General features: G+C 47.6%; 1 long non-coding RNA gene across 4 annotated transcripts in view; it reads right to left on the minus strand.

Annotated features, from left to right (window-relative positions):
* The window catches only part of LOC146403648 (uncharacterized), a 39182-nt gene extending 13796 nt beyond the window's left edge, over positions 1-25386 (minus strand). For 3 of the 4 annotated variants that reach the window (XR_014842911.1, XR_014842912.1, XR_014842910.1), the window contains exons 1-2: positions 19732-20000; positions 17484-17532 (exon numbers count right to left, since the gene is read on the minus strand). This is a non-coding gene — a long non-coding RNA (uncharacterized LOC146403648). Of the gene's footprint in view, positions 1-17483; positions 17533-19731; positions 20001-23623; positions 23830-24326 lie in introns of those variants that run through there. The other variant, XR_014842913.1, reaches the window with a different exon arrangement.
* Between the last annotated feature and the right edge of the window lie 350 nt (positions 25387-25736).

Here is a 25736-nt window from a genome sequence, read left to right on the forward strand (position 1 = left end):
ATCAGCATGTCTATTTAACATTTTACTAGAGTTCCTACTTAGCAGAGTAAGAGAAGAAGAATAAAAAATGGGAGAGATAAGAATTATATGAGAGGAGAGAAAATTGCAAAGTACAAAGGAAGAGACAAATTTTCCCTTGTTTACGAAGAAGTGAATAAGGTTGTCTACATAGAGAGTCTGGGAGAACTCTTAGAGAAACATAGAACACAGCACTAATCAAAAGGATCCTGGATATACATGAACCCACATGAATCAACGGCACAGCTATAACTACTCAGACACTGTAATGGCAAAACAGATGTAGTTTTTGTTAGATTTTTCCAAGGCATCTAATCAAATAGGTTTTGGAAAAATCTAACAAAATATGCAAGGCCATCACATGGGAAATTTTGACATATTATGAAAGGATGTAACAGGAGGCAGGATAAATGGTGATATATACTATGTCCATGGAAAAGTAGATTCACTATAAGATTCTGATCATGCCTAAACCAATCTAAAATTTTAGCTCTAAAAAGCCTAAATGTTTTTCTCTTGGAACTTAAGCTTATTCTACAATACATATATATAGAAGAAAAAAGGGCCAAAATTTTCAGGTATTAAATCTTATTACAAAGATATGGCTATTAAGACATTGTATTATGAGCATATAGATAGGAAAAGAGACTAGCAATACATAAACAATTAAGTGAGACTAAAGGTAGGTGCTTAGAAGAGTAACTTTATGTGAGACTTGGACTTAGATGGTCAGTCTACCTATAGTTTATCTATCTATCCACCTGTCCCCACCCACCTATCATCCATCCATCTACCCATCCATCTCCATAGCATACTTAGTAAATCTTTCCGTTGTCTCCATTGATCATGTCCACTGCCTCTGCCTCTGCCCCCAGCTCCTGGGGTCACTGGAATTGGGCCTCCGCCCTTAACAAGGTTGCTCTTGGGAAAGCTGCCTATACTTCCCTTCTCCAGCCCCATCTTGCCAGACCTCTGTGTTGAGCTTTACTCTGTGATCTACTTTCTCTTTCTTGAAAATCCTCCTCTCTGACTCCAGGGCTGCTCCCCTCACCTGTCCTCCTCACATCTCTCCAGTCCTCACATCTCTCCAGCCCTCACCTGTCCTCACACCTGCCTGGCTCATTCTCTACAGTGGCTGCTCTTCTCCTGCTTTAACATTCTTAAGATGTCAGCATTCTGATGCTCCTACTGCAGTCCTTTTCTTTTCTGAAACACTTTCTTCATTGCATGCTTAATTATTTGGCTTGTCATCTCTCTGAGTGACCTCAAACATCGCTCTAGGAATAGTTCCTTCCAAGGCACCCTCAACTTTCAGATCCCTAATATTTCCTTCCCACCTGGACAGTGGCCCCAGACCTCCCTGCCTCCTGAGAAGACCCCCTTCTCTCCCTGCAAACTTGTTCCTCTATTTCCACACCTGATCTCTATGAATGGCTGCACTATCTTCCTCAGCAAGGATTCAACCTGTCACCACAACCTCTTAATTAAATTGTGAGTACCTCTGTAAATATAATGAAAACAATGTCTACGGGCTTAGTGACTAGATATTATTTACCAGGCACTGTGCCACTCATTGCGCATAGTTCATTTCTCTTCATTGGCATAGAAACCCTATGAGTACCGCCCTGCCTCCCGCAATTTTTCCGACCTTGATAAGGAGGATGAGTAACTCGTGTGGCTCTGAAGCGGTGGGCAGCTCTAACAAGGCATCCTCTCCCCTGCTTTCCCATTGCCTGCACCCTCCTTGCAGCCAGAGAGTTTTCTAAAACCCATCAAATGCATCACTTCCTGGACTTGAAATCACTCAGGGGTCCCCCAACAACTCCAGGATCACACCCAAATTCTTCACATACTTTTTGTAATCTGGGTCCACCCTCTGTCTCTTCTCAGATGCTGCTACTGATGGCTCAGTCTCGGGCTTGCTTGGATTCCTGGTACCAGGCAATTCCCTCCCAGGTGATGCTGTTGACCAGGTGGTACTTCACCTTAATGCTGCAGAGCAGCACCTGGAAAGCTCTTTGCTGCCCCCTACCGGCCCTCAGAAACTATCAGTGAAGACAAGTCTCTACCCTTCCCTCCTGGTACTAACCGTTGGGATGTTATGATTCCCACAGGTTTTATACAGAGTTCCCGTTGTGTTGTGCTGCCCAAATTCCCCTTCAGCAGAAAGGGAAGGCTGTTGGCTATTTTGGAACTGCCTCAGCTGGAGGTCTACCTGGCCCTGGGTCACCTCCCTCACCTTCCAGGCCAGTTCACACACAGAGGTTGCTCAAGAAGTGGGTGAAAGGTCTGGCCCCTTCTTCCACCTCAGGCTAGTTCTGAAGGGGTATCCCAGCTCTCAAGTTTCCAGTAGGTTCCACCGAAGCCCTGGCATGACTTGGTGTCGAATGAAGAAAAAGGAACAACTTCATGTTGAGAATTCTGTTTTACGCAGTGGGCTTTCTGTGGACTTAAGCCCAGGATATGGCTCTGAGGCACTGTTTCAAAGAGGTAAGGAGGAGCTGGGGGGAATAGGAGTTTTTGCTGAGGGAAAAACAGGACGATCAAATACAAACATCTCAAGTTAATAATGATTTTAGTGCTTCTCTTTGTATGCGAAGATGCAAAAGTCTGGGCTTATTGAAATCATTCCTTTGATATGCATCCTAACTATCTAAGGCTTGTATCCTGTTTTTTTCCACCCCTGAATTCCCTTCAAGGTGCATGGGGAGTTGCGGGGGGGGGGGGGGGGGAGCAGCGGCAGAGGCTGATGGCTAGGGCAACCCATTTTTCCCCACCCATCCTGAATTCCCCTTGGGGTGCACCTGCTACGTGGCTGATGGCTCTTTGGCTGCAACATCCTTTGTTCACTGAAATGGCAGGTGGCGGTCTTTGTCCACACTTTTTACAACTCAACCTGTGTCCTTCCCTTCCCTCCAAGGTGAGGGTGGGTGCTGAGTGCCTTGGCCCTTCTTTCCACCTCAGAGCCTGCTTCTGGGGAACTGGGCCCCGGGGCTCCTACCCTGAGACAGATGCACTATGCTCAATATTCCCAAACCTGAATCAGACAGACGGCTGAGCTCAGGCTTCCAGAAGCTGCATTTTTGATAAGCATCTTAGGTGACCCCTGTGTTCAGGAAGGTTCGTGAAAGCCTAGTAGGAAAAGAGAGTGAGGTTGGTGTCAGCCAGACCTGGGTCCCTCTCCCTGCTCTGCCACTCTCTTGCCACTTCTGGCAAGTCACTTAACTGCCTAGCTCCCTCCTTACCGGAAACAAAACGAGAACAAACAACAAACAAACAAAAAAACTGAGATCCTTAAAACCTGCCTCAGAGGACTGTTGTAAAGTTTGAAGAAGATATATGCTTGCCAATCACATATGTTTAAAAGCTTAGCTAAAATGTGCCACTCAGATTGCGGATTCAGTAAAATGCTTGCCCTCTCGGGAGGTGGAGAGATGTGGGTGAATACAAACTGGAAGCTGGGAGCCACAAAATAGAACACACCAAAGCCCACAAGATCCGGGCTCAGACTGCTTGAAATTCTCTTCTTTTGCTTCAGGCAGCGTCTCTCACCCTTGTTAACAGCCGCATGCCCTCTGGGTAAGCTCAGTTGTCACTCAAGAAACTCCAAAAACTTTTGCAAGTCCTTGCTGTAGCCAAAGCTGTGTTAATCAGACTCTCCCCAGGGCTGGTTTGAGGGAGAACTGAGATCAGAAGGCACTAAATACTTGGGGGAGGAGGGGAGTGTGGCTGTAGGAAAACTCAGGAAAGGGAGCCAACACCTGTAGCCAAGGAGCTGTTCCACCTGCTTCCTGCCCCTGTTCCTGGGGGCACCTGGCTTCACTTGGAGCTCTTCCCGCCCCACCCTCTCCAGCCTCCCTGGCCAAGCCCACCCTGATGCTGTGGTCCAATTTAAATTCTGAGAAAATGACTTCAGAGCCTAGAGGGTCATCATCACCTTGAAATGAGAATAGAGCTGGCAACGGGAGGCTGGCAGCCGCCTCCTGCTGCTTGGTGACATGGCCACCTGGTTCTCATTTTCGACCCTGAGATTACATCTCTGCACCCGGTGAAGTCTCAGCTCCACAGCCCCTCCCTCACCAGAAAGTGGATCTGACCCGCCTGCTGGTGGAGGGGTGCCCAGCCCCCAAGCACTTGCCCTCCCCTCCTGCAGGCTGCCCTCTGCCTTTGCAGGAGGATTTGAAGGCTTGAGTTCCCACCCAGATTCATCCGCAGAGGCTGCTGTCCTGCCTTCCTCCACCCGGATCTGGGCAGGAAATGGCCAGCCCCCCTGCCATGCTTGGTCACTGCGGGCTGTCCCTCGCAGGCCCAATGCTTCCTGAAGGTGCTCAGATGGACACTGTCAGGAGGCTGCCCTGTGTGGTAGCCAGTCCCCATGCTGTGCAGCCCCAGGCCAGCCACAGAGAAGAAGCTAGGAACCGAGCTAGTGCCCTGTGAGGTTCCTGGGCACAAGCCTTTCTGTGTCCTCCACTGCTTGCTCTTGGGGACTAAGTCTCAGCCTCCGTGACCTTCCCTGAGCTCCAAAGGGCAGCCGCTCCTCAGGGAAGGGAGGGGACACAGTCAAGAGAAATCAGTGCTGCCTTGGGGCAGGTCCTGGTTCCTCCTCAAGGAATACACATAACACTATCTTTGAGCCTTTCTGTAGAACTAAAACCTCCAATGAATGGAAGAACTACTTGATGAAGCATCTTCATTCCCAGAAGAAGACCACCAGAACTGTTCCTGGGGCCCCTAAATACCAGCCTTGAGAAAAATGCAAGTTTGCCTCCACCCTGATCCTTATCTGCGGCCCTATTTTCCACTCCCCTAACTATAAAACCACCTCTTAACCTCTTCCAAGGGGGACACAGTCTTTATGGCATGAGCCTGCTATGGCCCCATTGCCTGGCAAGCAATAAACCCATCTTTTTCTCCTTTATCCCAAACTCTATCTCTGTGTTCCAATTTGACAGAGGCTGAATTTCAGCAAATTCGGAGGAAGCAGACAAATTCATAAAAGAGACAGAAGTAAGGAAGAGAAGAAGATCAAGGTGGTGCACAGGGTTTGGCACGACCTGGGAACATGGGTATCCAGGAGACTCACTGTCAGATGTCAGAAGTCATGAAGCCCCGGAGTCAATTTTAACCTTTATCTTCAAGGGTCAAAACTCTGTCCACTCAGCTCCATCACATCCCCTGGGAAGAGGAAACCTACCACTTCTTAGAATTACGATAATAAGATCCAACATATGTACAATACCTTACACTTTTCCAAGAACACTCACTTACCTCCTCATACTTCATGGCCATTCCATCATTATTTTCAGTTAGGCATCCTTTTTTTTACACCACGTTAAAGTCCAACAGAACTTGGGGATGCAAATAGTATCATCAGGTGTATCCATTTTCAGGTGAGCAAAATTAACCAGAAAGCTGAAGGGATTTGCCTAAAGCCACACAGAGGTTTCATAGCCGAGCTGGGAATCTGAACTCAGGTTCACTTATTAAACATCCCGAGTCTCAGTGTGTGGGGGCAACTCTGCAGGAGGCCCCCAGCCTGTCCTGCACCTGCAGGTGGGCCTGAGCCAGGCATGGTCTCAGGGCTTCTCAGGGGCTGACTGCTCTCTCTCAAAGGCACTCCGAAAGCATCAACAGAGATTTATTTAAGGTGGAGTTGGGGGATCCCAAAATAATCTTGTGACTGAGTACCGTCAAAACCAGGTTTGTTTTTTTTGGGGGGTGGGGGAAGTAGCAAATGCTGTATTTCTAGTTCCACATGAAAGGAAAACAACAATAAAACCATGGTGAAAAAAGACACCCAAGGTATCAGATCAGTAAAAAATAGCAAAGAAACTCAATAACAGCTCCTTAGTGGAGAATCTTTAAAAAAAATCTCCTGTCTTCATCACACTTCACTCTTTCTAAAAAAGAAAGAAAACAGCATCTGATTTTCCTGGAATAAATCTGTGAAAAATACACGATTTCTATGTTTTCCTCCATCCTGCTAGGATGCCACCTTCCAGGAGATGTGTCTGTCCCTCCAGTCTCACCCTCTCTCGTCCTCATCCACTTCCCGGCTGAGCACAGAGCATGAATTTACTGACTTATCCTGAACCAAACATTCAGGATCTCACCAGCTGTTGGCCAGAGACATCAGTGCCTTGCCATGGGGGCCTCTATAGGGCAGCTGGCTTCCACCACCGTGAGACCCTTCTAGCTTCTCAAAGCTGGTGTTTAGGGGCCCCAGGAACAGTTCTGGTGGTCTCCTTCTTCTGGGAATGAAGATGCTTCATCAAGTAGTTCTTCCATTCATTGGAGGTTTTAGTTCTACAGAAAGGCTCAAAGTGTTATGTGTATCCCTGGTTTCCTGAGGGCCAGGAAGACAGGAGACGCAGTCTTTTTATAACCTCATCTCAAAAGTGAGAGCCATCGTTTGCCCTATTCTCTCGTGAGAAGTGAGTCACTAAGTCCAACCTACACAGAAGGGAGGAGATTGTACCAGGCTGTAAACATCAGGATGTGAGGTCACTGGAGGTCATCTCAGAGGGGGGTCCCCACATTCTGAGTCTGGAACTGAGAAGAAAAGTGGATTCCAGCTAAGTCTGAAGGAACCCAGAACAGCAGCTGACCTGGGGACCCACAACTGAGAAATCAGGCACTGCTGTCTTGGGTCAATGAGATTTGTCAAAATTGCTTGTTACTGCAGAGAAAGTTGACCAAAGCATCCAATTAAATGGAAACCTCCTCTCCTCCACATAGAGCTTCTTACCCTCTTTTTCTGGTTTATAATTCTCCATAGAACCTATCCTATGTCATATCTACAGTATAGTATATATTATGCTACATAAAATGTACAATGTATTTTTCAGATTTTTGGTTTGTTGTTTGTTTGGCTTTACCTTCTAGAATGAACCTTCTCTGAGGGTTGGGATTTTGTCAATCTTGTCTACTGCTATAGCCCGAGCACTTATAGCAGTTAGAACAATGTAACTGGGATATAATTCCTCTCATCAATAGGTGTTGAATGGATGAATAAACGCTGATGCATGAGCGAGGTCTGGGGGAGTTAGTGTTGTCAGAGGGAGCCTACGCTCACAAAGAAGCACGATTGTTGACAGCGGGGACTGATCAGGCGGGCACTTTGGGGACAATTCAGTTGGAATTCAGGGGTGGGACCCATTTCCCTTGGTCTCTGTGAGCTGAGGCAGAAAAGATGGGAGGGGAAAAAGGCCCACCCTCCCTATTTCTTGTACAAAGCTGGGGGAATCTGAAAATGCTCAATTCACATAGCCTGGTAAAGTAGTTATGACTGCATATTTATCAACGTAGGAGATTCGAAAAGATCTTACTAACAGCTTGCCAGCTTGGCTTGTAGCTTGTAAATAACTGGATTTATCATTATGGGGCCTCTGTCTGCATCCTTGCCCTGGGCCTCATGTGCGTTGGGTGCTGGCTTGAGAAAGAGCCACGAGGACAAATAAACTGGGCTGGGTTTATGAGTAATGGTAGGAGACGGCTATCTCCAACCTGCTGGTCAGGGAGGTACTTGCCCTCTGAGCAAGGTGCGGGGGAGGGAGCCACAGAGCCATCTGGAGGAAGGAACCCTGGTGCAGCAAGTCCCAGGACTCTGAGAAGGGAGGATGCTTCGCAGGTTTGAAAGGGAAGAAACAAAACAAAAGCTGGAGCAATGGGGAGGATGGCAGGAGACAAGGAGAGAAATGCATTGGAGGAGTCAGATATTCTGTGACCTTCTTAAGGTAGTTTTTGCATTTTATTCTGAGTAAAGTAGGAAGCCATGGGGGGAGGATGTCTTGTTTTGTTTTTTACACCACTGAGCTTTCTAGTCGTAAGTCATAAAAGCATAACCCAACCCAACAACAACAACAACTAATTAAAGAATCACAATAGTCTTTTGAAACCAGGGCTTCAGCAGGCCAGTTTTTCAGTGGTTGGAAAAGAAATGATTCCTACACACATTATGAGTCTAGTTTCTTGTCTTACGTTTGCTCAATGAGGAGCAAAATCTGTGGGGCAAGATGACTTTGAGATTTTAGTGAGCGGCGGAGAGACCCTGGGCAGCGGGTCTTGTAAACATGGTCTCTGAGCCTCAGGTGGCTTTTCTTGTGAACCACTTTAAATGTGCAGGGAAGACCAGACACAGCATAAAAACAGGTATACACGCGCCACTCTGTTCTATTAAATTCTACATCTTGCCCTGTTTACTCGAGAGGATTTTCAAGAAATATTATCAACACAGTCGAGGCCAGAGCTGTATAAACATTTATATGTATTTCCTCTGGGCAGTGTTTCTTAACTCTGGCTATACATTGGAAAGAATTTTAAAATGAAAGAATTTATAAGAAGGGAGAATAAATGCACACTCGACCCCCAGATGTTCCAATTTCATTCATCTGTTTATTTAGTTCCAATTTGATTTTTTTTGGGTTTTTTTTGTTTTGTTTTTTGGGTTTTTTGTTTTTGTTTTTGTTTTTGTTTTTTTTTTGTCTTTTTAGGGCTGCACCTGCAGCATATGGAAATTCCCAGGCTAGGAGTCAAATTGGAGCTACAGCTGCTGGCCTACATTACAGCCACAGCAACACGGGATCCAAGCCTCATTTGTGACCTACACCATAGCTCACAGCAACACGGGATGCTTAACCCACTGAGCAAGGTCAGGGATCGAACCTGAGTCCTCATGGATACAAGTCGGGTTCATTAACTGCTGAGCCATGATGGGAACTCCTAGTTTGATTTGATTTTTAGCTGTAACATACAGGTGTTGGGACCATTACCTTAAGCCACAGCCCTCCATGTAGAATCACAGCCATCAAATTTTGTGTCTTAACAACCTGCTCTGCAAAGTCCTTTCTAGTTTACATTCCCACCAGGGATGGACAAGAACCTTTGGTTATTTCCTACATTTATTTCCTAATGTTGGTAAAACATGCTCACTCTTTTTTTGATTAGTATTGCTAGAGAATTACCAATTTTATCGATATTTTCAAAGAATCAATTTTTAGCTTTGGTGATTTTCTCTATTTTACTTTGTTTCTATTCTATCAACTTTTTTATTATTTTATTTCCTCTTCTATGCTTTCTTTTCTTTTCTTTTTTTTAAGTTTCATGAGATAGAAGTGAATTCCTTTTCACCTGAGCCCCCTTTCTGATGTTCTGTGGATTTGAGGCTGTATTTATCTCCCGGAACCACTTCAGCTGCATCTCGAAAGTTTTGCTACCTTGTTCGGTTCAAAACATTTCTATTTTTTGTTGTGATTTTTTTTCTTTGACTCATACATTATTTTAAAACGCATTGCTTCATTTACAAATAGTTTAGTGATTTTAAAATTATCTTTTTGTTATATAGTTCTAGCTTCATTTAACTGTCATCAGAGACTATAAATTGGATAACGTTTGAATTTTGTGAAGGCTTGTTTTGCCATCCATCATTGGGTCAATGTGGATGCAGTCTTCAATACGTCAGATGGGTTAAGTTACGGCTTTGTTTTGGTTTTCTTTACCTGCATGGAATTTTTCCTGTATGATCTATAAGCTACTGTGAGAAGTGTGTTAAATTTCCAACATCAGGGTGAATTTCTTTACTTCGTTTGGCACTATCCATTTTCGCTGCATGTGTTTTGAAGCTGTATACAGGTTTAGAATTGCTATTTCTTCCTAACGGTTTGGCTCCCTTTTCTTTCATGTCTTTCTTCTTTAGTGATGTTTTTGCTCTAAAATCTTGGGAGTTTCCAAGAAGTTAAGGAGCCGGTGTCTCTGCTGTGGCACAGGTTCAATCCCTGGCCCTGAACTTCTGCATGCTGTGGATGTGGCAAAAAAAAAAAAAAAAAAAAAAAGAAAAGAAAGAAAGAAAAGGAAAAAAATCGACCTTAACGGCTATTAGCATCGCCAAACCAGTTTTCTTAGGGTTAGTATTCGCATAATAGGCACCTTCCATCTTTTGCTGTGTATTTCTGTGCCCCTACAAGGAAGATGTGAGTTCTGTAAGCAAAAGCATTATTCCATTTGCTTTTGTATCTACTCTCAGTGTTTAACGTGAATATTTACTCCATTTACAATGAAAACAAGCACCAATACCGTGGGGTTCCGCCCACCTTCTTACTCTGTTCTTTATTTACCCCATCTACTCATTTGATATCCATATTCTGTTCTTCTTAAATTTGTTTGCCTTCTTTTAGACTAAAATGGTTTTTTCCTTTATTGAATTAGTTATACAGCTGTTACTATACCTATAGTGGCTACCTAGTGATTAGAATGTAGTTCCTTGATCTATTGCAGTCTAAAAAAAAACCAGAAAAGCATGAAAGCATTATTTAGAATTTGAATAGTCCAAGATCCTAGCATCATGAGAAAACTGTTAAAAGTAATAATTCGTATTTACTCTGTAGTAAGTCAGAGATGCATGGGTAACCACTAGAATGCCAACAAATGCCACCCTGTAATTCCATATCCAGCAAAAGTAGCTTCAAAAGTGAAGGCAAAATAAAAATGCTTCTGGAAGACATGAGGAATAAGGTCTATCAGCAGACCTGCATGAAATACCGAAGGCGGAGGGAACTGATCCCTATAAAGATAAGGAAATGCAGGATGAGACAAGAGCCAAAATGTAACAGATACGTGGAACTGACACTCGTAAAAACTGTTCAAAAGATGGGATAAAAGAGATAAAAAAGATACACAATGGAATACTCAGACATAAAAAAGAACAAAATAATGCCATTTGCAGCAACTTGGATGCAATTAGAGATTCTCATACTAGGTGAAGTAAGTCAGACAGGGAAAGATAAATACCGGAGTTCCCGTTGTGGCTCCGCGGAAATGAACCTGACTAGTACCCATGAGGATATGGATTCGATCTCTGGCCTGGCTCAGTGGGTTAAGGATCCGGCATTTCCCTGAGCAACAGCGTACGTTGCAGACATGGCTTGGATGGCGCATGGCTGTGGCGTAGGCTGGTCTAGCCTAGGAACTTCCGTATACTGCAGGGGTGCCCCCCCACCCCCTCGCAAAAAAAAAAGGAAAGAAAGAAAGGAAAATACCATGTGATATACTTATAAGTAGAATCTAATGTGGCACAAATGAACCTATCTACAAAATAGAAACAGACTTAGCATAGAGAATGGACTTGTGGTTGCCAGTTGGGGGTGGGGTGGGGCGTGGGGTGGACTGGGAGTTTGGGTTAGTAGATGTAAATTATTCCATTTAGAATGGATAAGCAATGAGGTCCTGCTGTCCAGCACAGGGAACTGTATCCAGTCTCTTGGGATAGACCATGAGGGAAGATAATATAATTAAAAGAATGTGTGTGTGTGTGAGTGTGTGTGTGTGTGTGTGTGTACACACATATACACTGGATCACTTTGCTGTATAGCAGAAATTGGCACAACATTGTAAATAAACCATAATAAAAATTTGTTTAAAAGATGGGATAAAAATAGAGAATTTTAAATTTCTATGAGGACGTGGAATACAAATAATTTAGCCTTTTACCCCTCATATCATACAGCTTCAGAATGCAGCAAATGTCTTGGGGAGGAGGGGGGCCCGCTTTTTGGTAAAGGGCCAGATAGTAAATACTTTATTTAGGCTTTGTGGGCCATGTGGTCTCCACTCAGATCTGCTGTTACAGCAGGAAAGCAACCACAGGCAAATCTGTAAATGCGCTGACGTGGCTGTGTTCCAATAAACTGGCTTGAGAGGCCATTTTTGGTAACTATAGCTTGGAAAATATAGAGATAGTTCATATCTGAGTGTATCTATTTCTGGAATTCATAGCTATGCCTTTGGACTATTTATTTAGGTCTTGGTTCCTGTAGTTTTAAAATTTATCTTTTTATCTGATAAAAAAAAAAAAATCCTCCACTTGTTACTCCTCAAACTCGTCTAAGCTACCCTTCACCTTTTCCTCCACCGGCTCTATTTTAAGATCAGTTTGCCAAGTTCCTGAAAAGCCTTGTGAGAACTTTCTGGCTAACAGAAACGTTCTAAGTCTTGGTTGGGGGTGGTGGCCACACCAGTGTTGATATTTGTCAAAACTAAACTGTACACCTGGAAACAGGCGCTTTTTACTTAATGTAAACTGTAGATCCAAACACTGATTTTAAAACGAAATGCCAACTCACCAATCAACCAGCCTTGTCAGGAGTTTTCCTCGAGTGGCATTTACGGGATGCTTAGTGTATGGTGAGGAGTGATATATTTGCAATGAACGCACCCCAGTTAGGGTAACTGGAGCACCGACTCCATGCCAGCCGTTGCATGGGTGCTGATGGTAAATCTTCCCAGCCTCAACCAGACTCTACAGCTTTTCATTCGTGCATGTCTTATTTTACGTTTTAAACACATTTTCTTATAGTCTTCGTGATAAGATTTGCACCTATGTAGTTAGATTTAGTTAAGTTTTGTGGCTTTGAGTGACTGAATCGATTTCAAAATTTAAATGTCTAGTTGGTCAACATTGTTGTTTAGAAATGCTCTTGATTACTGGGGGGATTTCTCTTGGAAATTAGGCTTCTCGAAGCTTCATTTCCTGCAGTGGTAAAATACGCAGGTTGGATTGTTTGAGCTGCAAGGTCCCGTTCAGCAACATGATTCTATTTTTTTCTCTTTTTTTTTGGGCCTGCTAAATCCTTCAAGAATGTCAAGGACACTTTTAAAATTACATCATCAAAAGACTTTTCTATTTATGTTTAAAACATGCCCAGTCCCAGTCTGGGTCACATTAGGGCAGTTTCCTTTGCAATTCATTCCTATTGTCTGAAGAAGGCATTGTCTGCAGAGATTTCACTTTTTAAAAGGAAAACAAAACAAACTTTATTTTCCTCTCCGAGAAGATACAATGTACTGATGTTAAAAATTTGTAAGAGGCAGACACATATAATAGGAAAAGGAAAATCCTCCTGAAATCCCATCTCCTAGAGATAAACCCCTGTAATCAATTCGTTGCTTCTCCCACATTTTTGGTGCTCATACTGTTTATGCATATTTACACATTCAACAAGCATTTGTTGATTCCCTCCGAGAGACAATTTCGGTCTCATTTCACAACACGGAGCATCACTGTTACCCTTGCTTAAAACCCCATGGCTTTCCAAAGGTTTAGGTTAAAGGAAGCCATGGTCTCTAAAGCCCAGCACTCAGTTCCCAGCCTCATCTCACCCCGCCCGCCCTCTCTCTTGCTCTCGTTCCAGCCTCACTGGCCTCCTCTCCGTTCCTTGGAAGCACCATGGTCCATCCCAGCACATAGCTCCTGTCCCTTGATAACCTTCTGACCTTCCTCTTTGGCTCTGTCCCATCTTTAACTCATAGCATGCTCTGGTATCCATCTTCCCGAGCGGATGGGACCTTTGATTTCTGGACTCTGCTGGAAACGGCCATCCTTATCCACCCACCCACTGGCAGCCCCAGCCCTGGACCTCATTCTGCTAACAAACACCTGTCAGGATGCCACCCTCTTGTGGAGTTCCTACTGCTTTGGCCTCTTCTGTACCAATTGCGTGCCTCTCACCTGGTGCCCTGGTGACTATTAAGCCCAGAGAGGAGTGTCACAAGGGCAATGGCAGGTCCACTTTGCCTCCTCCTCATTTTTCAGGCAGCACCCAATACATCGTAGAAAACATTTTTGCAGTATGGAATTAATTAATAATTACATCTTCCCATCATATTGAGCTGCCACCCTCTCATGGTTAAGTGCAGGGTTAGGAACGAGCCCTTGCCAGGCCAGCCTCTTCGGCTACCTTTTTATAGCCTCCCACAATAGAACGTATCATCCAAAAGCCAGGAGGTCTCCGACATTGGCCTTGGAGATTTGCCTATGACATGTGTTTGGAGAGAGGCACAAGGCACTTCTCAGGACGTCAGAACGACCAAGGTGGGGACTCCTGGGGTCTGGCACATTGTAGAATTGTTTTTATACGTTCTGATGTCTTTGGAGAAAGACTGTAGCCTGGACACACTTCTGGAGCTTAGAAAAACAAGTCTAATTGGCTTCAGGGGCAAAGCAGGAGATTATATCAAGTGCATTGCCAAGCCCTTGAGATATTTTTGGATCTGTCTCTATGCTGCAGTGACAAGGGCTGCTGAGGGGCCTGAGGCAGCCCTTCTTCTCTAGCCACAGGATGGAGGCTTCTATTAGGAAGCAGGTCAGGAGAGTAGACAGAGCTGTGTCCAGGATGGTCTGGGCTCCAGTTGCTGGTCTACCATTTAGGGCCAGATACTTCAAATCTAGAGCAATCTGAGAAACCATCTCATCTTATCCTCTCACTCCTTATAAATAAGGATTTGAGAGAGCAGCTTGACAAAGATGGCTGGCTATGCAACTAGGACGCTTTGCAGATCACCAGGGTGGAACAGCAGCATAGGGAAGGGTTCAAACACAGATTGTGAAGGTACCAATTGTGTTTTAGATCTTGGCCCCACCACATTCTAGCTGTGGGATTTTTTCTTTTCTTATAATTATCTTCCTCCCCTTTTGTGGAAGGTTAATTCTTCTCTCCACTGAAATGTCAAATAACAGGTGATATATGTGACTTTATTCCTCTGGCCCATCCATCTAGTGTCACACCAATGACACACTCTCTTGGCTACTGGAGCCTTCTATGAAGTTGTGATAGCAGGGGGTGTGAGGGTTTTAGATCTTTCTTCTTCAAACTCGTGTTGACTATATTAGGTCCTCGGCCTTCCCATATAATTTTAGAAACAGTAGCCCCAAATATGAATGACCAGCGTTCATGGGACATAATATGTGCCAAGCACTTCAAATAGGTGATCTCATTTAATCTTCAATAAACCCTAACAATGGGTATTCATTAACAGAATTTTAAAGACGCAAAAATTGAGAGTTAAAAAAGTTTCAAGAACTTTCAAGTTTTAAACCCAGTTCGCTCTTGCCCCACCTCCAATGGTTCTAAGCCTCTACTGGAGGAGGCCTGTCAAACACTTGACTTTTTCCATTACTTAGTATTTTTGTAACAAGGACTTGGTTTATTAATCTCAGTGAAATGGGGCATCACAGCCAACAGGGGCAGAGAAAGAGTCAATCAAATCAAACACTTCCCAGGAGCTTGAAAAAAGTTATAATAAACAAGCAGGTATCAACCGCAGTAATTAGCACCTCATCGCTGAAGAAGAGTGAAGGATGATGTTTGTGAACGTCCTGGGGAAGATAAAATATTTTCGTTTCCTCCCACGATTTGCCCAATATGTGCCTGTTTCTCCCATTTCTATAAGCCTCGACCCTACGCTGAGAATTAATCTTGGCTCTAAATCATGGAGGGCACCTTGGGTGAAGCTTCCACAGAAGATAATGAAGGGTTTAGAGACTAAACAGTGGCAGAAAAACTGAGTTCTTGGAAATGATTTCAAATTAAACCAACACGCAAAGGTTGGGATCTCTTTGACCCCAAGCCTTTGGCTCCTACCCAGACCTCTGCTGTGCACAGCCAGGGCCGAGAAAGGCCTTTGGAGACACAAGTGCCCAGCAGAAGCATCTTTTCCATGAGCTGTTCTGCAGGGTGGATCCCACTTCCCGTGAGCTCCATGGAGTGTTAGAGGCCACACCCTCTTCTGAAGCAGCACAGGTGCTTGGGACCCAAGGAAACGCCCCCTCAAGACAGCAATAAATGAGGGAGCCCCCTTTCCAAATGCACACCTATCAGACCCGGAGTGTGGAAACAGGTGATTGGCAAATAAGAGCTCGCCTCCAAAATACACCCAGAAGCCTTGCGTCGTCCCATGTTTTGAACTTCTATTTTAAAACAGTTTTCATGGTGAGAAAACTTCCCCTTCCATTCACCTAAGCTATGCTGCCATATAAAATTCCATTCTTCATTCTGCTCTTTGGGGTAAAAATAACAAAGACGACGCTTCTTCTGGGTGACCTGTCTTCATCACTGAAAACCACCATCGGGCTTCTCCCAAAAGGACACTGTCATAGACCGTGGCCTTTTTCCTTGGGTGTTTCATTTCATACTGAAAGCTTATGGGGTGTACAGGTGTACTGCCCTGATGGTAAGAGGAGGTTTGGCTTCAGATGATGTTTGAGAAAGGTTCCGGGTTGAGGAGACAGACTTGCAAGTCCATAGGGTAGAGAAGGAACTGGGGTGGAGGGAACTCACCAGTGTGTACAGACCCAGGGTTCTGAACACCCTGCGCTGTGATCTGCATTTTACAGACTTGTTTATAGGACTTTTCCTGGTGAGGGAATCAAGGCCTCTGGGGAGAACCATGGCCCCCAAGTGGGAACCAAGAATGCAAAGCTTGGAAGCCTGGGGGAATGCCCACTGGTACCGATGGATCATGCCGGGCAAGGATAACTGAGGAACAATACGGCGAAAAGCCAAGTGTGACCCCAAAGGTATTTCTTAAGCTATTTCCATGTGACTCAGAGCTGGAGGACACATGGACATTTTTGCCCCTCTCAGCGCCACAATTTTCTTGGTCTGACAGACCCTAGGTTCCTGAGATCAGGCTTCTCTCTCTTGACTCCCAATTTCTCTTCCCACCCCAACAGCCACGTTAAGAGGCAGAATTAAGGTTGGTGCCAGTAAATAGCGGGGAAGAGAATGTATCTTACCCGGAAAGAGGCACGGGCTGCCCGGCCGGGAGGATGGAAACCCTTTCCACCCACGTCCCCTGCTGTGCCGGTTGCGACCTCTGCCACCAGCGTCTCCACCAGCTGGGTGGGAACTGGATTCAGCTCCATCATCCGTCCCGCCACCCGGCGCAGCCAGGCAGAGACATGTTCGCGGGGGAAACCAACAGGCTTTGAGGCAGCGCCTGGTTCAGCCTCCACCTTCACTGCCGGCAGGCACGCGAGGAAGAGCCCACGTCTGCTGGGTCAGGCGGCCTCTGTGTGTCTTACACTGGCACCGCCTGCAATGCTGCGTGAAGTGCTCAGTATTTATTTAGAGCCCAAGGATTTCTGGAATCAGAAGATAAGGCCTTTTCTCTCTCTAGAACTTACTCTCCTCCTCCATAAGGTCAGAAAGCAGACTAGACATTTCCTAAAATTCCTGCCACCTCTTAGATGGTGTCTACTCCAACCACGTCATCTTCAAGATATAAAACCTGGAGGTCCCGTCATGGCTCAGTGGTTAATGAATCCGACCAGGAACCATGTTTGAGGTTGCGGGTTCGATCCCTAGCCTTGCTCAGTGGGTTAAGGATCCGGCGTTGCCGTGAGCTGTGGTGTAGGTCGCAGACACGGCTCAGATCTGGCGTTGTGGTGGCTGTGGTGTAGGCCCGTGGCTACAGCTCCGATTGGACCCTTAGCCTGGGAACCTCCATATGCCGAGGGTGCAGCCCTGGAAAAAGACAAAAAAAAAAAAAGATATAAAACCAGAGAGGATGAGCCATCTGCCTAAGACCACACAGCATGTTAGAAAGTGAATGAAAGGTAAGGTGCACTAAGGATCAATCTGACTTCTGCAGAGAAAGAGACGAAACAAATAAGTTGGAGCGAGTTTTCAAACCTGCTGAAGTGCGTCCATGGCTGTCCTCACGTCCCTGGCATGTGGTTACCTGTTACCAGGAGAGAGAAAAGTGTCATTGGCCCACACACCTCAGAGACTAAGTTCAAAGCTTCCTGTCCACAAATCGTCTTTCCCAGTGAGGGGGATCCTGAGTGAAATTCCCAGAGTCCCTGACGCCGTGAGCCTGTCTAAGGCAATGTCTTCCCTCCCACTTGCCTCCAATTCCATAACTAAGGAAGAACCTCTTTTTTTTTCTCTCTCTCTTTTTATGGCTGTAATTGTCGCATATGGAAGTTCCCAGGCTAGGGGTTGAATAGGAGCTGCAGCTGCTGGCCTACACCACAGCCACAGCCATGCGGGATCGAGCTGTGTCTGTGACCCACACCACAGCTCATGGCAATGCCAGATCCTTAACCCACTGAGCGAGGCCAGGGATCGAAGCCACATTCTCAGGGACACTATGTTGGGTTCTTAACCCACTGAGCTGCAATAGGAAGTCCAGGAAGAACCTCTAATACCTGAAGATAGGCTTTTTTTTTTTTTTTTTGTCTTTTTAGGGCTGTACCCACGGCATATGGAGGTTCCCAGCCTACACCACACCCAGAGCAAGGCCAGGGATCGAACCCACAGCCTCGTGGTTCTTAGTCAGATTTGTTAACCACTGCGCCATGATGGGAACTCCCAAGATAGGCTTTTTAAATTGTCTTTTGTCAAAGTTCACTCATGTCTGCTGGGGCAGCGTGGTGAGGCATCCATAATTAATCTCTCATCTTAGAAGAAGGACCTGATGTTGGCTGAGGGGCTGTGCCAGGTCTGCGATGGGGTCCCAAGGGCCGGGCTTTGTCACAGCTCCTGGGACTGTTCTTCAGCATCTGGAACTACAGAGTGCTGAGCGCGACCCTGCAGTAACCGTCAGAACAGGGGGCAGCCGTACCTGCCACCAGGCCTCACCGGAGGGAAGAGAATGGAGACCGGGCCTCAGCAGCTCCATCCTTCACCCCAGGAAGCAAGGCCAGAGAGGCGGGCAGACATCGCCAGCCTCACACGGAGAGGCAGAGGGAGAGCCCAGGCCTGCCTGGACTAGGCCTGTGCATGACCCCAACGACCTGCCTCTGTCTGCCTCCTGCCTGTCCCCATGCTGCTCTGGGTCACCCTCCACCCTGCTGCCCACCAGAGTGACTCACCCAGACTGCTAGAAAACATGCCAGGGACCCAAGGTGCAGGGGACTAGCAACCACTCTTTAACTGTGCAGCAGCGCCAGCCCCAGTTTAATTCAGTCCTCACACCCACCCTTAAAGGAAAGCGGGGTGGCTTTATCAGCCTCAGGCTCAGAGCACAGATCTCAGTGCCAGGTAGGCACTTAAAGAATATTTGTCAATCAGCCCATGGACCTCTGATATCCACTGAAATGTTGGGACTAGAATAAGAATAAAAGAACAAGTAAACACTTAAACACTGCTCTGGGCACTCTCTGTGGATGTGAATTGCTCATTCCCCACAGTAACTCTGCGGGGTGAGTTTGGTGACCTCAATCCTGCCTCAAGGCGAGGACTCCCGCACAGAGAAGTCAAGGTCACGGACTGGGCCAGTAGCAGAGCCCACGTTTGGCTCCAGGGCCGGAGCCCAGGTCCCTCACTCTGTGCGTCCACCGTCCCTCGCTGCATCACAGCCTCCATCAAAGCGCTGGCAGAGATTCTCTGGGGCTGGCGGAGGGTCGAGGGTTGCACCACAGCACCTGTTTCCACGTGCCAGATGCCCAGGCCTGGCAATCTGCACTGGGGCCGCGGGTCACAGGCCCAGGCGAGTTACATGAGCACGGACTGGCACGTGGTTGCTGGCCCTGGAAGACAGTCACCCACCCGAGCTGCCACGCACCCCACCCCCACCAGCCACCCACCCTTGAAGCCAGTCCCGGGAGGAACAGCCCCTCAAATTGCCAGGCCTGTGGTTTCTGCGACAGGGCGAACAGCTGTGCGGATGGCTGTTTACAGAAAGCCGCAGCATGGCCACACCGGAGGCTGAACTGCATCCTCCCCAAAGCGCCTGTGTTGAAGCCCGAACCCCCAGGGCCCCAGAATGTGACTGTGCTTAGAGAGAGCGTCCATCTATTGATGAAAACGAGGTCTCTCGGGTGTGCCCTGACCCCGTACGAGGAAGGCGAATTCGGACACAAACACGCACGGAAGGAGGACACAGGGAGAGGACGGCACGTCCTAACCGAGCAGAGGGACCTCGGAGGAAACCTACCTGCCGACGCCTTGGTCTGCCGTCCAGCCTCCGGAGCCGTGAGAAAATGCGTTTCTGTGGTTCAAGCCCCGAGTCCACGGCACGTTCCTCCGGCAGCCCGAGCTGAAAACCGGCGTAAACTAGCACGGGCTTATTTGCCTTGAAGGCTGGTGGCCCAGGGCTAGTGCAGGTGGTCATCAAGGACCTGGAATCATTCTTGCCTTTTAGCTTTTGGGCCCACAGCTGCAGGAGGGCGTCTGCTTTCGGGGTCGTCAGAAAGGTAGAAAGCTGGGGAGGAAGCACGTCGGGCGTGTTTTTCCCTTTAATCAGGGAACGTCCCAAGTTTCATTGGCCAGAGCGAAGTCACGTGACCAGCCTGCTGCCAGGACTCTGGAGGATTCTGTTCAGCTGTGCCCCTCCCCTCCCCAGATAATAGGTAGTGCAGGTAGCACGTGGATGCTGAGCAAAAAATTACAGGGTCTGCAGCCAAAGTTAGGGGCACCTGCTACAAAGCAAGGCCATACGCTCACGTAGCAGGATATCACCAGCTAGTGGTACCAACTCCCCGTGGAGTAGAGTCAGGAGTTCACAGGTGGGGCTGGGTTCTAGTAGAGCAGACTGCCCCCTGAGCAGGACTGTTCTCACACCTCTTCTTATTTGTTTAAAATAATACAGTGAATTTTATCATATTTAGAGTTGTACAACCACCATCATAACCTAATTTTAGAACACTTCCATCCCCAAACCCCAGTCCACCCCTCTCCTCCCCCCCCCACCTGTCCCCTTTGGTAACCATAAGTTTTTCAAAGTCTGTGAGTCTGTTTCTGGTCGGCAAATAAGTTCATTTGTATCCTTTTTTAGATTCCATATGTAAGTGATATCATATGATGTTTGTCTCTCACTGGCTTACTAACTTCACGTAGTATGATTATTTTTAGGTCCATCCATGTTGCTGCAAAGGGCATTGTTTTGTTCTTTTTTACGGCCAAGTAATATTCCATTGTACATATGTACCACATCTTTTCTTTTGTTGTCTTTTTGGGGCTGCACACTCAGCATATGGAGGTTCCCAGGCTACAGGTTGAACTGGAGCTGTAGCTGCTGGCCTAGCTGCGGGATCCAAGCTGCATCTGTGACCTACACCACAGCTCACAGCAACACCAGATCCTTAGCCCACTGATCGAGGCCAGGGATCACACCTGGGTCCTCATGGGTACTAGTCAGATTCGTTTCTGCTGAGCCACAGCGGGAACTCCTGCCCCACATCTTCTTTATCTGTTTCTTCTGTGGATAGACAATTACGTCGCCAGCTCTTCTTAAACACTGACGACAGCCGACCCCGTTGATGGTGTGGGATGATGAGCCAGGTAGATCTGCAGATGAGCAATCCAAGCATTCAGTCTGCTCTTTAGGAAATGAGACTAAGCGTCTTCAGGGCTTTTGGCCGCTCCTCTGTTTCAGGTTCCTCTCTTTATCCTCATGGGGCGTAGCACTCACACACTGGTGCATCCAGGACGACTGCTCAAAAGGAGGTGTTTGCCCAGGCATGGCTGCATCTATCCTGCCCCCAAGGTGTCCCCAGACCCAAACGGGCTCTTCCCCAAGGTCCAGAATCTTCTAGGGGTGATGGGGACACAGCACTCAGCAGATACGCGGTGTTCACAGCAACACCTGGGGCTGGCCTGGTGTCGGGGTCCCGACTCTTCCTGGCTGGAGTGGAGGGGAACTGCAGGTAGACGAGACACTGGGATTCCTACCCACTTATCTGGAGGCCAGGGTTTGGGGAATTTCTGCTCATTCACGCTGCCCTTTGGGTTTGATGAAGACTCACTTAAGTGGTGTTTGCATCGAGTGAAGGGAAGCAGCTGTCTGCCTGTCCTGGGTCCCTTCTTTGTTGGGGGAGGGGTGGACAGAGCTTCTTCATTACGCAATTTGATTCTTTTGTTGTTTCTAAGCCTTTATTTTGCCAACAAGATCATCCTGGGGACGTCTTCTGTCACCCCACTCAAGTAGCTGCCCCATGTCTTAGTCCATCTGGCTGCTGTAACAGAATATCAGGGACTGGGCGGCTTATAAACAGCAGAAATTGGTTTCTCACAGTTCTGAGAGAAGTCCAAGACCAAGGTGTCGGCAGATTGGGTGTCTGTTCAGAGCCAGCTTCCTGGTCCACAGACCGCCACCTTCTCACTGAGACGTCACGTGCTGGCAGAGAAGGGGGATGTTTGGAGTCTCTTTTCTAAGGGCACTAATCCCATTCATGAGGTGCCACCCTCGTGACCGCATCACCCCTAAAGCCCTCACCTCCAAATACCATCACTTGGGGAATTAGGCTTCGATAGGAATTTGGGGACGGAAACAGTGCAGAGCATCCTGGGCTCAGCTGGTCCATTTTGGATTTGAAGTTGAGTGAGTCGAGCCTCTTTTCAAAGGTCACTACTCTCATCATTCGGGTCCTCCCTGAATGTCCAGGCTGCACTGGCTGCCCCCTTGGTGCTCTCATCAGACCCTGTAACCTGCTCTGTCACAGCTACGCCCTGCTCCTCTCGCCTCTGGCCGTCACGTGTACCTTCTCTTCCAGACTGAATTCACCGAGGCAACCTGGGAGGCTGCAGCCAGATCGTGTCACCTCACTGAGCGGCAGTTCCCTCACCTATGAAACGGAAATAGCAACAACCCCGCCCTTCCCTCTCCTCTTACTGGTTGTGAGGATTAAATAAGCAATGCTGGTGAACGCAGGTGGAGAACGAAACCCAAAAAGACACGGTTGACTTCAACCTCTGAGCTTTAGTTTCATAATTTGAAGTCTAGATCTACTCCTTGTTTCCCAACCTGAGGTCCACATATCCTCCGAGACAGACAGACGTGCTCCAAGCAGGGCTGGAAGCTCCGGAAGGAAACATCACATGTGGATTCATGCCTAGTGCATCAATCTTCTGTACAGACTTTGGTGAAAAAAGGAATTTAATGTTCATCGACAGAGGATTGGATAAAGAAGATGTGGTACATGTATACAGTGGAAGGCTAGCCATGAAAAAGAATGAAATAATGCCCTTTGTAGCAACACGGATGGACCTAGAAATTGTCACACAAAGGGAAGTCAGACCAAGAAAGACAAACATCACATGAGATGACTAACATGCGGACACTAACAGAAAATGACAGTAAAGAACTTACAAAACAGAAACAGACTCAGAGACTTTGAAAGCAAATTCCCCGTCACCGCAGGGGAAAGCTGGGGCGGGAGGGATCGGCGCGGGGTTGGGGTCGACACACACACACCCCTCCGCAGAAACAGGCAACGAGGACCCAGCGCAGTGCTCGGCGGAACCTACTCGCGCTGTGTGATGACCTACGCGGGAAAGACTCTGAAAAGGAACGGGGCTGTGCACGTGTAACTGCTTCACTTTGCTGTGCACCTGAAACTAACACGACCTTCTAAGTCAACTGGACTCAAATGAAATGTATTTAAAAATAAGATAAGTGATTTTAAAATATCATCGGGAGTGCCCTGTCGTGGCTCCGTGGTTAACGGATCCAACTCATATCTGTGAGGTTTCGGGTTCGATCCCTGGCCTTGCTCTGTGGGTTAAGGATCTGGCATTGCTGTGAGCTGTGGTGTAGGCTTGGATCCCTCGTTGCTGTGGCTGTGGCCTTAGGCTGGCGATTACAGCTCTGATTGGACCCCTAGCCTGGGAACCTCCAGATGCTGTGGGTGCAGCCCTAAAAAGACAAAAGACAAAAATAAATAAATAAATAGATAAATAAATAATAAAATAAAATATCATCTAGATGTGACGAACAGGGGTTGATATATCTGGAACAGAATATAAAATGCATAAGCGGTTTTGCGAATGGAAGAGCATATCTGCCTGAGGGCGACTTCCTTCTCTGGGCGGGCATCTTGGGCACCAACCCGGATGCAGGGAGGGCGTGGCGCTCTCCTCTGCAGGGCCGTAGGGATGCGGGCCTTGGAGATGTGCCACGGGGAGCGGTGGAGCCAGAGCACACACAGCCCTTGCAGCTCCTCCGTGCCAGGCGTCTTCCAGGAGGTCGTTCCCATCTGTCTCTGACTGCTCCCAGCCCAGCCTCATGTCTGTCACCACAGCAAGAGGCAGCATCCTAGGAACACGACAGGGTGAGAAGAGATAAAAATAGAGGCAGGGGAAGGGAGCCGAGGTGCTGGAATCTTGCAGCATTTGAAGGTTACCGTAAAGACCTGCCTCGGAAGAAAACTAGTGCTCCCTCCACTCCTGGTGTCGGAACGGCGCCTGGCTCTCGCGTAGCCCTCCCGTCCAAGAGCAAACGTGAACCCACCCTACAGGACCTCGATGTGCTCTCGGCTGCTGAGGGTCACCGGGCCAGGTGGAAGGGGCAGGTGCCGATGCTGCTTGGGCACCTCTTATATTCCCCGCTGGACGCATGTTCCTGAGCATTACGTCATGGAGTGGTTTAGTGGTTTAGCACACTCGCCGCTGAGGAAGTACTGCTGCCTCCACTGGGTGTGTGAGAAACCGGAGACTACTGGAAATTCATTAAATTGCCCAAAGTCACCTTCTCAGAGGGTACGGTTGGGATTAGAACACACATGGGTTGGAGCCCAGAGCCCACCCACTTACCAGTGTGCTGGGGTGTGTCTGAAGCTCAGGTCCTTTCCGCTCCAATGACAAGACAAGATCAGCTGGAAAGCACTCGGTGTACCCGCCAGCGTGCCTGCCTTTGCTGCATCCTCTGCTGGTGCTCGCAGCTCTCTCCAGGCCTGCAGAGTTCTTGCTACTCCCTGCCTGTCCCGTCTTTTCTCCTTTCAAAGTGCTGGTCCATGGTTTCCTTCACCAGGAAACCATTCCAGGTCCTCTGGGCCAAATGCATGTCTCCTTTGTTCATTCTTTTCTATTTTTGGTCTTTTTATGGCGGCACCTGTGGTGTATGAAGTTCCCAGGCTAGGGGTCCAATTGGAGCTGCAGCTGCCAACCTACACCACAGCCATAGCAATGTCAGATCTGAGACGCATCTTTGACCTACACCACAGCTCATGGCAGTGCCAGAGTGAGGCCACTGAGTGAGGCCAGGGATCAAACCCACGTCCTCACGGAGTCTAGTTGGGGTCTTTACTGCTGAGCCACAATGGGAGCTCCCCATTCATTCTAGATGTCTTGGTTTTCTAGCAAGCAATTTCTTCTTTCTCCTGGTAGCCACCATTCATCACAGCTCTTGGGTGTCTTTCTTGTGGCTAGGAAAGGTGTGATGGCCATGAGACCCTGCCCTTGTCTCTGGACGGGGGCAGACCCCAGAGAGACCAGTGGAAGTCAATACCAGGCGCCTGCTGCCTCAAGGGGAGTCAGAAAGAGAACACTGACTTGCAAAGACTCTAAAATTTATCCCACCCACATTTGGAAGCATTCCTGAGCCCCCTCACTGCCTCCAGCAATATCTTAGGCGTGAGTGTCATGACATCCTTACTGGAGATGAGGGAAGCCAGCCTTCACAAAAGGTCCACAATCTATACCATAAGGAGTTCCCTGGCTTTAAAATCCACATCTCGGAGTTCCCGTCATGGCGCAGTGGTTAACGAATCTGACTAGGAACCATGAGGTTGCGGGTTCGATCCCTGGCCTTCCTCAGTGGGCTAAGGATCCGGCGTTGCCGTGAGCTGTGGTGTAGGTCACAGACACGGCTCAGATCCCGTGTTGCTGTGGCTCTGGTGTAGGCCGGCAGCTGTAGCTCCGATTAGACCCCTAGCCTGGGAACCTCTATATGCCGCAGGAGTGGCCCTAGAAAAGGCAAAAAGACCAAAAAAAAAAAAAAAAATCCACATCTCTCCTGTTAGCTGTCCCCTGCATGCTGACAGAACTAAGGGGCAGTGTTCAAAGCACTCTTCCATGTTCTCTCTCGGTTGAGCATCACTAAAACATGTCAAGTCACACGTTGTTAGTACCCTCTTTCCATCTACCATGAGGCTGGAGGCCGACAGGTCAGCGATCCATCATGGCCACGGCCAAGGCCGGTGGCTGCGCTGAAGTGGGTGTGGG

Source organism: Sus scrofa, chromosome 4 (genome assembly GCF_054392235.1).
Source record: "Sus scrofa isolate SSC_HxYL_T2T_F1_AM1 chromosome 4, Sscrofa_HxYL_maternal_Yorkshire_Landrace_v2.0, whole genome shotgun sequence".
In the NCBI taxonomy this organism is placed as follows: Eukaryota; Metazoa; Chordata; class Mammalia; order Artiodactyla; family Suidae; genus Sus; species Sus scrofa.